The following is a 12800-nucleotide window of genomic DNA, read 5'->3' as shown; positions in this document are numbered from 1 at the left end:
CACGGTCAAAACTTGTCGTTCGTTTCATGCTGTGAAACGCTTCCACCACCACTCCCACGGTTTGGTCTTTCGAACGGAACAAAACGTTTTTCAAAACATCGCATTGCCACTGAAACTCTTTCTGGCCGTTACCTCTGCAGAATGTTCAACTGAAACACCAACCAGTTTGTACAATGTAGAACCTGCCCTAGGTGAGCTAAGTTTGTACACAACGACCAAAATAGACTCGGTGAACTTCTTGACCTGCTTCTTAACTACACTGGGACCTACTATTTTTATTTACAATACTGTATGCCGTTTGCGGGCTGTTACAGGGTGGGGAACAAAACACAAAAAGGCACATATAAGAAATGGACATTAGGACCATAAGCACAATTCCACTTTTTTCTCGAAATTCTCGTTAGTATTGGTATCGTGAAAAACGCCCAGACTCAGACTATCATATTCAACAATGTTTTTCGGGAGGAACAAGCCCTTGATGTCAATTCTATTGCCATCAATGCCGACACTCTGCTAAGTGCACACGGTGCCGAAAAGCCGATCTTGAATGCGTACCGTTGTGCAAAACACGATTGAAGTAGGGCATAACCTGCAAGAGATCTTTCGTCGTAGTGCCTTCCTCCACTCTCAGGCCTTCATTTTCTTCGATAAGCTTTCACATACATCGGTTATTAAATGAAGAGAGCAACGAGATGTATGGAAGCGCTGAGGTATGTTACATTAGTGCGTTTAACAAGCCTGTATTGCGAGCTTTCCAATGACAATGGGGCCCTCTTAGTCCTAGGGTTGTAGGACCAGCAAATGTGCTTGACGACGACCTGAAGCTCAAGGTGCAAGTACTGCAGGCAGTTATCACTTGCCAACCCGTGCGTGAAAGTGAGGCCTCTAGAAACAAATGCGTATGTTTCAAGTATGTCACGAACGGCGTCGTCAAGATATGCTCTAGAGTGAAGTGTAGTATAACTAGGTAATCGTCAACATAGCGAGAAACGAGCGAAACATGCCGACTAGACAGGGGGTGCGTGAAGCGCTGATCGAATGCTGATAAATATATATCGCAAAGAACAGGTGTCAGAGGTTCGGATACTAGTACCAGCCTTCGGTACAAAAAATCTGCCATTGAATTCGATGCCAGTGGAAACGTCAGAGATCGGCAATGGCTCATTTACAGCACAGCCACCGAGTGACTATTGCAGAAAGAAATGATGATGGTGGTGGTGGTGGCTGTGGTTTTTTTTTTTGCGCAAGGGCATCCGAGGCCAAAGAGCGCCAAACACAAGGCTTCTGGTCGGCTCAGGCTTAATTATGGCACAGGGTAAAATCAACACCGGGTGTACAGCGCCAAATAGCAACGAGTATGCTTATAATTCTGGTTCGTCGAGAGGGTGTGTAAGTCGGGTGGAATGTCCTATGGTGCATGGCGTCTATAAAATTGTAATACTCGTTACATATAAAACACGAAGCCAGGCAGCCTCAAAACCACAATCCTTGCTTCAGCAAGAAGGGCGAAGCATCTGGCAGGTAAGGCTAAGCTCAGCATTCTCCTCAGCAATGAGGAGGACCTCAGGCTACCTGAAATATTGCAAAAACTTGGTCTATGGTTTGGTTTCTCAAGGTTTAAAGTCCCAAAGCGACTCGGGCTATGAGGGACGCCGTAGTGAAGGGCTCCGGAAATTTCAACCACCTGTGGTTCTTTAACGTGCTCTGACATCGCACAGCACAAGAGCCTCTAAATTTCGCCTCCATCGAAATTCGACCACTGCGGCCGGAATCGAGCCCACGTCTTTCGAGTCAGCAGCGCAATAACCACTGAGCCACAGCGGTTGATCACACGGCGTCAAAAAATTTCACACTTGTGGTACGCGTTTCGCACGGCGGCAACTCAAGCCAACCAGTCTACTTCATCTCCATCCCCCAGGGAGTGTCACATTTATCCCCAACCACGGATTCAAACACCTCTCCCAGGGCTAGCTGTGCTTAACTAAGCTGTTCCGGGTCAATTTTAAGGCATCGGCATAAGAAAACTAAACGGGATAACAAATTTAGTGTCTTACCAGGAGGAAGCAGAAGACCTCGGAAACTAAGTGCACACAACAATGGCAGAATGAAAAGCGCCTCTTGTAGGCAGTATTGTGGCTCTTACTTAGTCCAGCCAATGTCTGCTTCATTGATGAATACCAGGTGCTCACTATAAAAACGCCCCGTGCAAAAACAGTAATTCTCCAAGTGGTTTAATGCGAGCGCCGCACCCACATTACTTCGCTCGTTTAGGGAATAAACCACGGCAGAAACGGGGCACGCGAATGACGTCATCACCCCTCCCGGAAGTGTTACCGCCGCCACAGCTAAGACAAGAAAGAGAAACACTCTTCACACTGCGGATGGTGACTCTCCCCCTCTGAGAAGGTCGTCCAGCTCCGCAATGAATGGAAACAGGTTTGGAGCCGCCCCTCCTCCCTGGCGACCCCCTCAGCCAGATAACAAAGCAGATCGTGCTCAAGACGGGAGCCGCTGGCCACCTCCGACGCTTGCACTGGGCCAGAGACCACTGTCCTCCTGGCTGACTTGATGAGGTATGTACATGTAAAAAGTGACGTGTCACCCCTTAGAGATACGCTGGAAATACGATGCGCCATATTCACGTATCCGTAATCGTATTCGTGGTCATATCCACGTAAACGCCGCTAGAGGTTACACTAAAGGGAGAGACCCCGCCACAATAGGTTGGCTTCAGCTTTCGGAGAGGGATGTTGCGGCGCTGTGGGTTCTACACCGTTTAAAGGTTAAACAGCTTGCGTCTACGTCATCAGGCGAGACAGCAAAGCGTGGCCGGAGGAGGCAGCTCAATGCCAAAGAAGCATACGGCACCTTCTCAACGCAGTGAAACGCGCGAAGCGAGCTACTCAACACCTCAGCGACAAGCAATGCTCCCACAATGGCAATTAAAATATCTTAGGTGCCCCCATAAATTGCTGTGAAGGCAGAACAGCGTCAGTACAAAACGGTAATAATACGAAACTGCACTTATTGCAGTAAGAACGCCGGCGGCACTTCCGTGACCACATGGTCCAAGAACAGGTAGCGCCGGAGCACCCTCCAGCAAGGCTCGTTCAGGTCATCGAGCTGCGTCTGCATGTCTTCCCGGGCGTGGCACACGACGCTGACGCGAACGACGCCAGCCATGACCATGAAGGAGCGCATGTCGTCGAACGCGCACAGTGCGACCCTCAGCTCAGCGGCGGCCTTTTCCACGGAGATGCATTCCACCTGGGCGAACTCCTTCAGCAGGGCACGATGGCGGAAGACGCGTTCCATGGCACAGGCAGTTGTCCTGCGGACACAGCGGACCGTTTGGGACGAGACAGCAGACTGAGTTGTGACGTGCGCTTCCGAACAATGGCATTCTCTAAATGACCATCCACGAAGTGGCCAGAAATCTGATTTGATTTGCTGACGGCTAGTGACCTCACACCGCGTCACGATTTCGTGTCAGGTTATTTCCTGCCAAAGTCGATGTGGACGAAAAAGACGGCACCTGTTTTGTAGCGAAAGCTACACTACGCTAGCCGGAGTGATTTCGCCCGACTTGGCCGTCTGCTCTTACTGCGCAAGCGCGAGTTTCGCGACAAGTGCGCCGCGCTCGGCCGTCAGTTGCAAGCCATGGAAGAAGACAAACCTTGCTCATTGTGGCCGCTTTTGCTACGTGTACTAGGCATAGGAGACCTAGTCACCGCTAATTTTTCTTGCGGCGGATAAAAAAACTGATTTAAAATACAAAGCTTGCATTTCTAGTCAGTTTTGCTATGCTCTTCCTGCATCTGCTGCATATTATATTTTCTCTAAATTCGGCGCCTCAATAGACTGATCAAATAGAAATATATATATGAGCGGCTTCAGATAAACCTGGATCAGTTTTCTCCTGTTCACCATCTCCTGTGTGCTACATCTTTTGAGTCAACAACATAAAGCAAGCGCGCCGTGACGCACAGTAACCTATAACTTGTAGCTGCTAGAAACAACGAAATCGCATAAATGAAGAGAAGGAAACATTTCCCAATTCTAGGCGTCTTAAAAAGTCAGTTGGCGACTAACAAATCGTGTCTCTATATAGTCACGTGACTTACCTTTTCAAAGGGGCAGATTGCGTGTTTCCCGTTTCCTTTTCAAGGAGGTTAGCGCGAACAAAATAATCAGGCAAGGCGACAAACTCATTCAGTGCATAAGTACCAATGATCAGCGGTAAATTTCTATGGCGCAAAGGCACCTGCGGCCAAAGAACATCATGACAAGGCGTTCTCGTCTACTCTAGATGGAGTCAGCGACCGTTTACCAAGCATTTCAACCCTGAAGAATCCGGGCATCAAACCAGGACAAGCTTGTACCAATTGTATCACCTCAGCGTAGCTGACAGCGCTGCAGATAGAACTGGGCACCTCCCGCATTCGAGGCGGATTATCAAACCACTAAGCCAACCTCCACTAGCTGTGAATAGAGCTTGCAGACACGAATGATAAATATTGTACTAGGGGGATATACATACATAATGACGCATCACTGGTTAAACATTTCGCTCACCTCCTAAAGCGGGATAACTGCAGTGTGTTTCGTGAGTGTTCTACACTTCAACCAGTCATCGGGATGGGTTCATTCGTGATGCATTCCAGCACGCATTACTGTAAGAGGGTGGAACGTATGCATCCGTCTGCGTTGCTTTAAACTTTATCTACGTGTTGCCTCCGTCGCCGTGAATGAGCGACGCGGGGACCGTGCGCAGCAAGCATCCAGACCTAACACGGGGAAATGTTTCAAAACAACATGCAAGGCAGGAAATGGACTCGTTTTGGGTGCCACATTTGATGCACCTGCACACTACTACATCAAATGCTCTTGTAACATTATGAGATCGTCAACAGTCCACTGCAGCGAGGCAAACAACTAAAGGGGAACACGATGTGTTATCTATTCCGTGCGTTCCTTTCACTCTTGCACCTCAAGAATTCAATTTGAAGTCACGCCGGCATTCCAACCTTCCAGCGGCTGTCACCTTTGTCGCACTAACCACTTTTTTTTTACCCTGCAAGAAACTACAAGAAAAAAAAACATCATTTGCTGCGAGAATTAGGAAGACGGGCTTAACGAAAAAAGTTCGACCGGTTTAATAACTGAACAATGCAGCGGTATGAATAGATTCCCTCAAATAAAAATGGCTTGTAAAACAGTGTTAATCTTCATCATCATCACCATCAGCCTGACAACACCCACTGCAGGGCAAAGACCTGTACCCTCGCGGGTATCCTCAGGGCCGAAGGCATTATAGAGGAGAGTGGTTACATAAAAATAAAAAACAACGTGCAGTGCAACAAAATAATTGGTAGTCCCCCCCCCCCCCCCCCCAATGTCTTAACCTCATCCGTTAATAACTTTCTGCCACCCGCCTGCTATGCTTGCCTCTGTGGGAATTCCTCCGTTACCATCAAACATCAGCGTTATCTTGCCTTCTCTTTGCATGCCCTGCCCAAGCCCATTTCTTCCTCATGATTTCGACTATAGGATGTCACTAACCCGCGCTTGTTTCCTCACCCATTCTGCCCGCCTTCCGGTCTCTTAACGTTACACCTATCATTTTCTTTGCATGGCTGGTTGCGTTGTCGTTAAGTTAAGCTGAACGCATTTATTAGAGCGTACGCTGGACGAGGCTCGTTCCTTCACTAGCAGAAAAAATTCGTCGTTTTCTCTTCTATTCTAGTTCCGCATATAAGAATAAAGCGGCACTGTGAAACTACCGAAAAATCGCTATTTCAGACATTTCACCTTCGTAAAATTATCTCCCATGCAGAGCCTCACCCTGTCCAAAATTGGCTGTAGTTTATCTTGGCTAGCCAGGAATTAAGCGATAAGCAAGCACGCTTGCTAAGTGTTTGATGCTCTTCCATGGCTCCTCCGCTACACGCTCGCGACAGCCGTTCTATATATATCCACACAACCCGCGGCTGTGACGTGGTATCACATGGTCTTACGGCACCCCCATCGGATGTTTGGTTTATGGGGGATTTAACGTCCCAAAGCGACTCAGGCTATGAGGGACGCCGTATGTGAAGGGCGTCGGAATTCGACCACCTGGGGTTCTTTTACGTGCACTGACATCGCACAGCACACGGGCCTCTAGAATTTCGCCTCCATCGAAATTCGACCGGCCGCGGCTGGGATCGAACCCGCGTCTTTCGGGCCGGCAGCCCAGCGCCATAACCACTCAGCCACCGCGGCGGCTCCCCATCGGATGTCATCACGGGGCTTCACATCAGCACATCGGATGTTCTTAAGATCAATGATCAAACCAAAAAATAGCCCATTGTCAAGAGGTTAAAAGTCAGAGGTCATATATCAGAAGTTAGACGTTAAAGACAGAATATAAAGGGTCGCAGGTCAAAGTTCAGAGGTCAAATAAAGGTCATGAGTCAAGGTCAGGGGTCAAGAGTTGGGCACTATAACTGTACCACATATGGTCACACACGACTACGTGGCTGTGCTGAAGGTCGTCCAGTGTTATTCTCCGACCTACGCGACGACTGATTTACCTTGCGTAGTGAAGCTGTTCGCTTCAATAACCCATGTACGGTCTTTGAAGAAGTCACACGTACCTTTCGAGTCGAGCTCCCATCCGGAGCTGAGATGCACGTGCCACCAGACCGCAGTTCCGCCGTGTCGTGTCCGTGACAGCGAACGCGTTTGGGTCCGAGTGACCGAGGAACTGAACGCTAAGCAGGGTGTAGTTTCTGGCAATGCTCTGGACAAGTGCTTCGGAAGGGTCTGACATCCGTTCTTCAACAGTCACACCGAGCCTTGTGATTGTATCACTGCAATCTGATAACATCGGCCAGTCTTTCAATGTCTTCCGCCTTCATGATGTTCAAGTCTATGTGCAGATTTGAGATGCTCTGGTTTCTTGAGAGCGACTCGATGGTGGCTGTCCAGCCTTAAGTTTGTATAGTTCGCAGCTTTATCGGTTGCAGTCACAAAAATACGCAGCGCCTTAAGCGTGGTTGTTGTTCCGATGAGGCTGGCGATGGGAGACAAAGGATCCACCTCAGCCGGAAGCGGGGAGATGCTCAGTGTTAATGACGTCACATGACTTACAGCAGAGACCTCGGCTGTCAGCTTCTGAAGTTGTGCAGCATTGTCTTCACAATCAGCCTCGATGTCGACGAAGCTCTTGCACCGAATGAGGCTGAAGTTGTTATCGTAGAGGGAAAGATCGAATACAGGGTTGAAGGTAACTCTCTCTTCTGCTCCACTTTGGCAGATTAACATGCAGAACTCGTTCAAGTCGGACACCGACATTTCAGGCCCAACCTTATGGTGATCATTTTGAGTCTCTGCTTCCGCGATAACACTTCGAAGAACTCCAACCACTGCGGTGGCTGCCAGATCTGAAAAGGCAGCGTCATTTCTTCATGGTATCATTTCTTGTCAGACTAGGGAGCCAGCTATCACAATGTCCACCCCCGTCAATGACACACTTGTAAGCAGGATGAATGAGGAAGCTACGAAGCACGGTGTTATTTGCGAACACACTGGCGATGAGGTCAAGCGCCTCATTATCGACGAAAATCTCGTCCACCTTCAGACTGAGGATGCTTCGCTATCGCGTAGCGCCCGCAGAAAACGCTTCCCGCAGCATCACGAAGTCGCAGTCTCCTTCAAGGCTCAGCGTCGTCAGTGTGTCGCTGTTCTTGAGATACTCCGAGAACTCGTCGCCGCAGGTCGTCGGTGGCCTGCTCCAAAAACGAGAAGCATAGCGTAAGCTCTCTCAAAGAGGCATATCGGGCAATCGCAGTCAGGAGGTCCGTTGAGTCCATGTCGTAATCCAGAGTCCGGGAATGTGCAACGACTCCAGCGTGTTTGTTTTCACCAGAGTTGACTCGAGCGCTCTCAGATGTGCCTTGCGGACCTCTGCGTCGGTTGTGTACTCGAAGTGCCTTAAGTTCTTCAGCGACGCATCACGGAGAAAAATAGCTTAAATTCATCGCGGTTGTGCGTCAAATCCAGGAGGGTGACACTCTGGATGTGCTCGTTGTCACGAAGGGCGTCGCACAGGAATGCGTCGTACACATTCAGTCTGCCAATGACGACGTCAAACCGCTGTCAGGCAGTGATGTTTCTTGATCAGGATGTAGAGGGGAGCGTGGCCACTTTCAGCAGCTTTTCAAGATCGTTCAGTGCGGCGAACGGAGCTACGAACGCCAACTTCAACTCGGGACGTGTTCGCGCTCGTTCGCGGAGTTCATAGCGGCCCTGGAGTAGCGCGTCGTTCCATGCAGACAGGTGGTGAATGATCTGGCAAGCTTGGTCTTTGCTTCCGGTGCAGGGCAGTGTGCAGTCAAACACTTCTCCCTGTAAAGGGAGCCGTGTAGCCGCCGACGCATCCCAAACAAATTCGGCACGTATGCAATGTAGCCGTTGGGTTGGACGACAGCAGGTCCGGACTTGGGTCTCTCCTTCTAGCCATCTGACCTGCAAGAAATAAGCGTTCCGTGATGGCGTGGCGAAACTGCAGCTCAAGTGTTTTGAAGGCGTGCCGTGGGTGCAAGTTGAAAGTTCTTTAAAGAAAACAGTTTTCGGTTGGGACATGCATGTTTTAATACTTACGCTATTTAACATCTGCTCTGGCAAATGACAAGTTTGCACACCTCGGAAGGAGATGAACGCGCAAATGCAAGGCACGCTTTCCTTGAAACTGATATCGGGGGCATATACATAGAATGGTTAGTCAGTTATACTGAGTTTCACGGCACAAAAGCGACTAACGCTATGATACATAGAAAGATATCTGCGTCAATAAGACGCGTTTCTAAAGTAAAGGACAGTCCCAGGGCCCGCTGCGTTCCAGAAATTTCCTTACAGTACGATTATCAAGCATATGGCCGAATACTTATCTGACAGTTATCGCTCACTGCGAAATGAAGGCAAGCATTATCAGGATAAAAAATTGGAGAGGACACTCATCCTCTTCCTTAAGTGTACGACGCGGTAGTTTTGTGGGTTAGGCTTTCCATTACGAGCAGTTTGACTCCTTTGAAGGCATTTTCATTTTTTCCAATTAGTTCAATTGAAGTATTTCTCAATTACACTGTTTTTAATTAGCACAATCAAGCATTGGCTTTTCATTCTGAGCAATTTGAAACCTTTTTTTTATTTTACAACTAATTACTATGATTTAATTCACTCTTCATCACACTCCAATCAATCATCAATTACTAGAATCATAAATTGCCATGATACGATTTTATTTACGCAGTCCTCGATTATTTCCGACACGCGCTACCGACTAGCCGACGGCTTTTCCACCGAATGAGCTGTATACGCTATCGCGTGAAGTAGCTCATATTTTAGCATACTCGGTCAATACGACAGTGGATCGATGCAAGAAGTTTTGAGTCGGATTTAGGGAAGAGTATAGACCAGATCGCGACGGCAAGCAAAGCGTGAAATTTTGTTGCTTAGCACCTCGTAGCTGTAAGCATGCTATTACAAACCCAATATTTTACTGGCATGATCCAGCACATGTTCGCTGAATGTGAACTTAATGCTGCCAAGATTGGCCTTTTCTAACCACGAAAAAAAATTATGAAGTAAGATTTGGTGAACGAAAAAGTGGTCGTAAAGGCGCGCACAAGACTGCAACTCCACCGACCAAGCATCTTGGCTTAACGCAGTTATTAAGACCAATAAAGATACGCGCCATTCTTATCATCGCATACGCAGTTTAAAAATGTTTGCACCTCATTTTCTTCCGAAAGAATAATTTCAGCAGCAAGCTACGAATGATCCAAACACGAGATCATGGTGCATATTTTACGGCTCGAAGAAAACGTCTTGGCTTTATTGCCAACTCCCTGATATGGTTCGAACGTGAAAAAAAAATGGAAAAAAGTGTGACTATTGGAGGGACTAATACATCAAGAAACCACTAAAAAAATCAAGCAGCGCTGATGTAAACAAGTTTTTTGGCCTCCCTAAAAGCGCCCACCCCAAAACAGTATTGATCGAGTAAATGTAAATAATAAGAAACAGGTTTCCTTTAGCCTAAACTGCGCATTCACTCTGAGAAAAAGTAACAACAATGAAATTAAATATAAGAACATATTGAAAAAAGCAAAAATTTGAAAAAATGACGTAACCAGGCTACAGGCAGAGCCCGTGTGTAAAACAGCCTAGTCTGTAGCAGGCCGTTTAACAGAGCAGTGCCGAGTTCTTTCGAAATGCAGTGATTGCCATGCTGACAGGTTCAAAAGATTGTACTAATGACAGTTGAGAGCACTTCGTGTACCTTCTCTGCAATACTACGTAATATTTAGATTACAAAAGAGCGTCTCATTTTTCCCCCGCATTGCCATATTTTGCCACAGCGGCAGTTTTAACTTTCAACGCGATAGCGTCGAGGGTCCCGTTCAGCGGAAGAGGCCGGGCATTCCCATCGGCGGCGCCCGGCATTGTTGCGTTGCGAGACCCTGGATTGGTCGAAAATATTTAACGTCACACGTGGAGCGGCGTAATTGAAAAGTGATTAAAACAATGCATAAATCAACATTTTTCATAAGATGTGCCGTCCTCTGGCGAGTGGGCGAGAACTTGTTGAAAAATCATGCACACGTCACGTACCGCGGGGGATCTAATCGGGAGCACAAATGCTGGGACGCGTAGCGATGATTCTCTAGTCGGGAGAATAAAGGCGGCGAAGGAGCGCTCGTCCCAAGGAAAACAGATTCAGAAGCGAAAGCGGATGGCTTTTCCCAGTGCATGCGCACTAGGATTTGGCAGATTTCAGCCAGTTGAGCTGGAATAGAAAAGGCATGTATGCGCAGAGTGGCTATGTGAAAAAGGCGGGTTGTGATCACAGGGTCGCAACAGGATTCTACCGTCATTGCGATATGTAAGTATATCAGGTAAATTAATTGGGCTGAAAGAAAAAAAAATAGAGGTGTTTAGTGAAGGATTGGACCTCATACCCCCCACCCCCTCCCCCCCAAAAAAATAAATGGCCCAGCCTGCCTAGTCCTGGATGTATCGTGATCTCCTCGTTCCTCGACGTCTATCACTTGTGGCAATCTTCTTTTCTGCCCACTGTACCTGAAGAAACAACACAAAAAGGAAACAGCCAGTCAAAGCGCTGCGAGTCTCACGGGCTCCCACGGTTGCTGTAAATATTGAAAGCATGTCCCGTCATGCTTGCGCGAAGCGTGCCTATATTTTCATAAACGTTTGGAAGTTTAAGAACAGTTCCTGCATTTTCAAAAGCAGAATATTCATCGAAGTTCCGTTCCTGCGTGCATAGCAGCCAATACGAATTGCTTAAGCAAGCGGTTGGAAAGCACGACAGGGCTGTCTCCAAACTTTAAAGAAATGCCAAGAGACCTTGACCGACCCCATCGCCACAGACTCGACCGTTCCCTTTAATACTGTTTCTAGCTGTACACGTAAGCAAAGCTCCTCGAGATTTGCACCGTAAATGGCGCACGTAGGTTGGTAAAGCAGCGACACACAACGATCGCTTTAAACAGCAGCAGAAGGGAAAACGGCAGCGGAGGACAGCCAGCACGGAAACACTGGGACCAGAGACGATGGGAACTCCGTGCGCTGAGCTGCCATGTCTGCTATACGAGGACTCACATTGGCGTTGCTCAACAGTTCATCACTGATGTTTGCGTGCACCCTGTATTTACTACAGAGGTGAACAAGCCTGCCTAGAGTAACCGAGCGATGCGACGCGGAGTGAATAAGTTTCTCGAAAAAAACCTGTATCGCAGTAGAAAACCAAAACACAAAGAATAGAAACGAACACCAGGGGCGCTTCTGTTCTCTGTGTTTTCGTCTTCTGCTGCGCTGCAGTGTTTTGCGAGGACTATGAATCAATAAGCCCACAAAGGCTGACTATACTGAACAAATTCCCAGCTACTTTGCTAGGGGTAAGGTGTTTATATCGGCAAGGTACAGCTCAGAGTTTAACGGAATACCGTCTGGCGAGAAGAGAGCATAGCAGAAATAATACACTCGCCAATATTTATGAAAAAAAGAAGCACGACGTTTCGGGGCCCGTACGGGTCCCTTGATTACACACAGCGATGCATGGATCGACGGCGGCTAAAGTAGGGTTAAAATTGAGTTCCGTCCGATTGTAGATATCCTGGAACATTTCCACGTGTCTTGTTAAGAGCATGCTTCGTGTTATGTATATGAACAGATTCTAAAAGAAGGCGCGATGATAAGTTTTTCTTTGTGGCAACGACTGATGTTTCGTCCTAACCGAAGGTGTGTCCCGTTGATACGCTGTGTTGCTGTTGTTGTTGTGTTGGGTTTAATGGCACATAAGCAGCTAAGGCTATCATGCGCCAGGCTCAAGGTATATGAACACTTTTCTGTAGGTGGGAGGAAACATGGTTGTGTAGAGGACTTAAATTGCTATTTCGTTCTGGTAGTAATAAGAGGAAGAAGAAATTTTATAAATGGCTAAAAATAAATGTTTTCAAGAAGGTCAGATAACCTCAGTAGCCATCCTTGGCAGGGCAAGGATCCTGAAGCTCCCATCCATTCCAATAACCACCTCAGCCCTCTTCTCATGAAATGAGAAAATGGCTGAAATGCATCATATTTTAAAGCAAAGCTGTGGATCAAAGTTTACAGTCTCTGAAGAACATCTGCCTCTTCTAAAAAGCTAAAAACGGAAGATATGTTAACAATGGCATTTTCGCCTAAAAGCAGCGCTGGGTGTAAAGGAATGTATTCATTATAAAACTTCGTAAAGT

Source organism: Amblyomma americanum, chromosome 8 (genome assembly GCF_052857255.1).
Source record: "Amblyomma americanum isolate KBUSLIRL-KWMA chromosome 8, ASM5285725v1, whole genome shotgun sequence".
Classification (NCBI taxonomy): domain Eukaryota; kingdom Metazoa; phylum Arthropoda; class Arachnida; order Ixodida; family Ixodidae; genus Amblyomma; species Amblyomma americanum.
Note: the sequence above shows the minus strand (reverse complement) of the source record.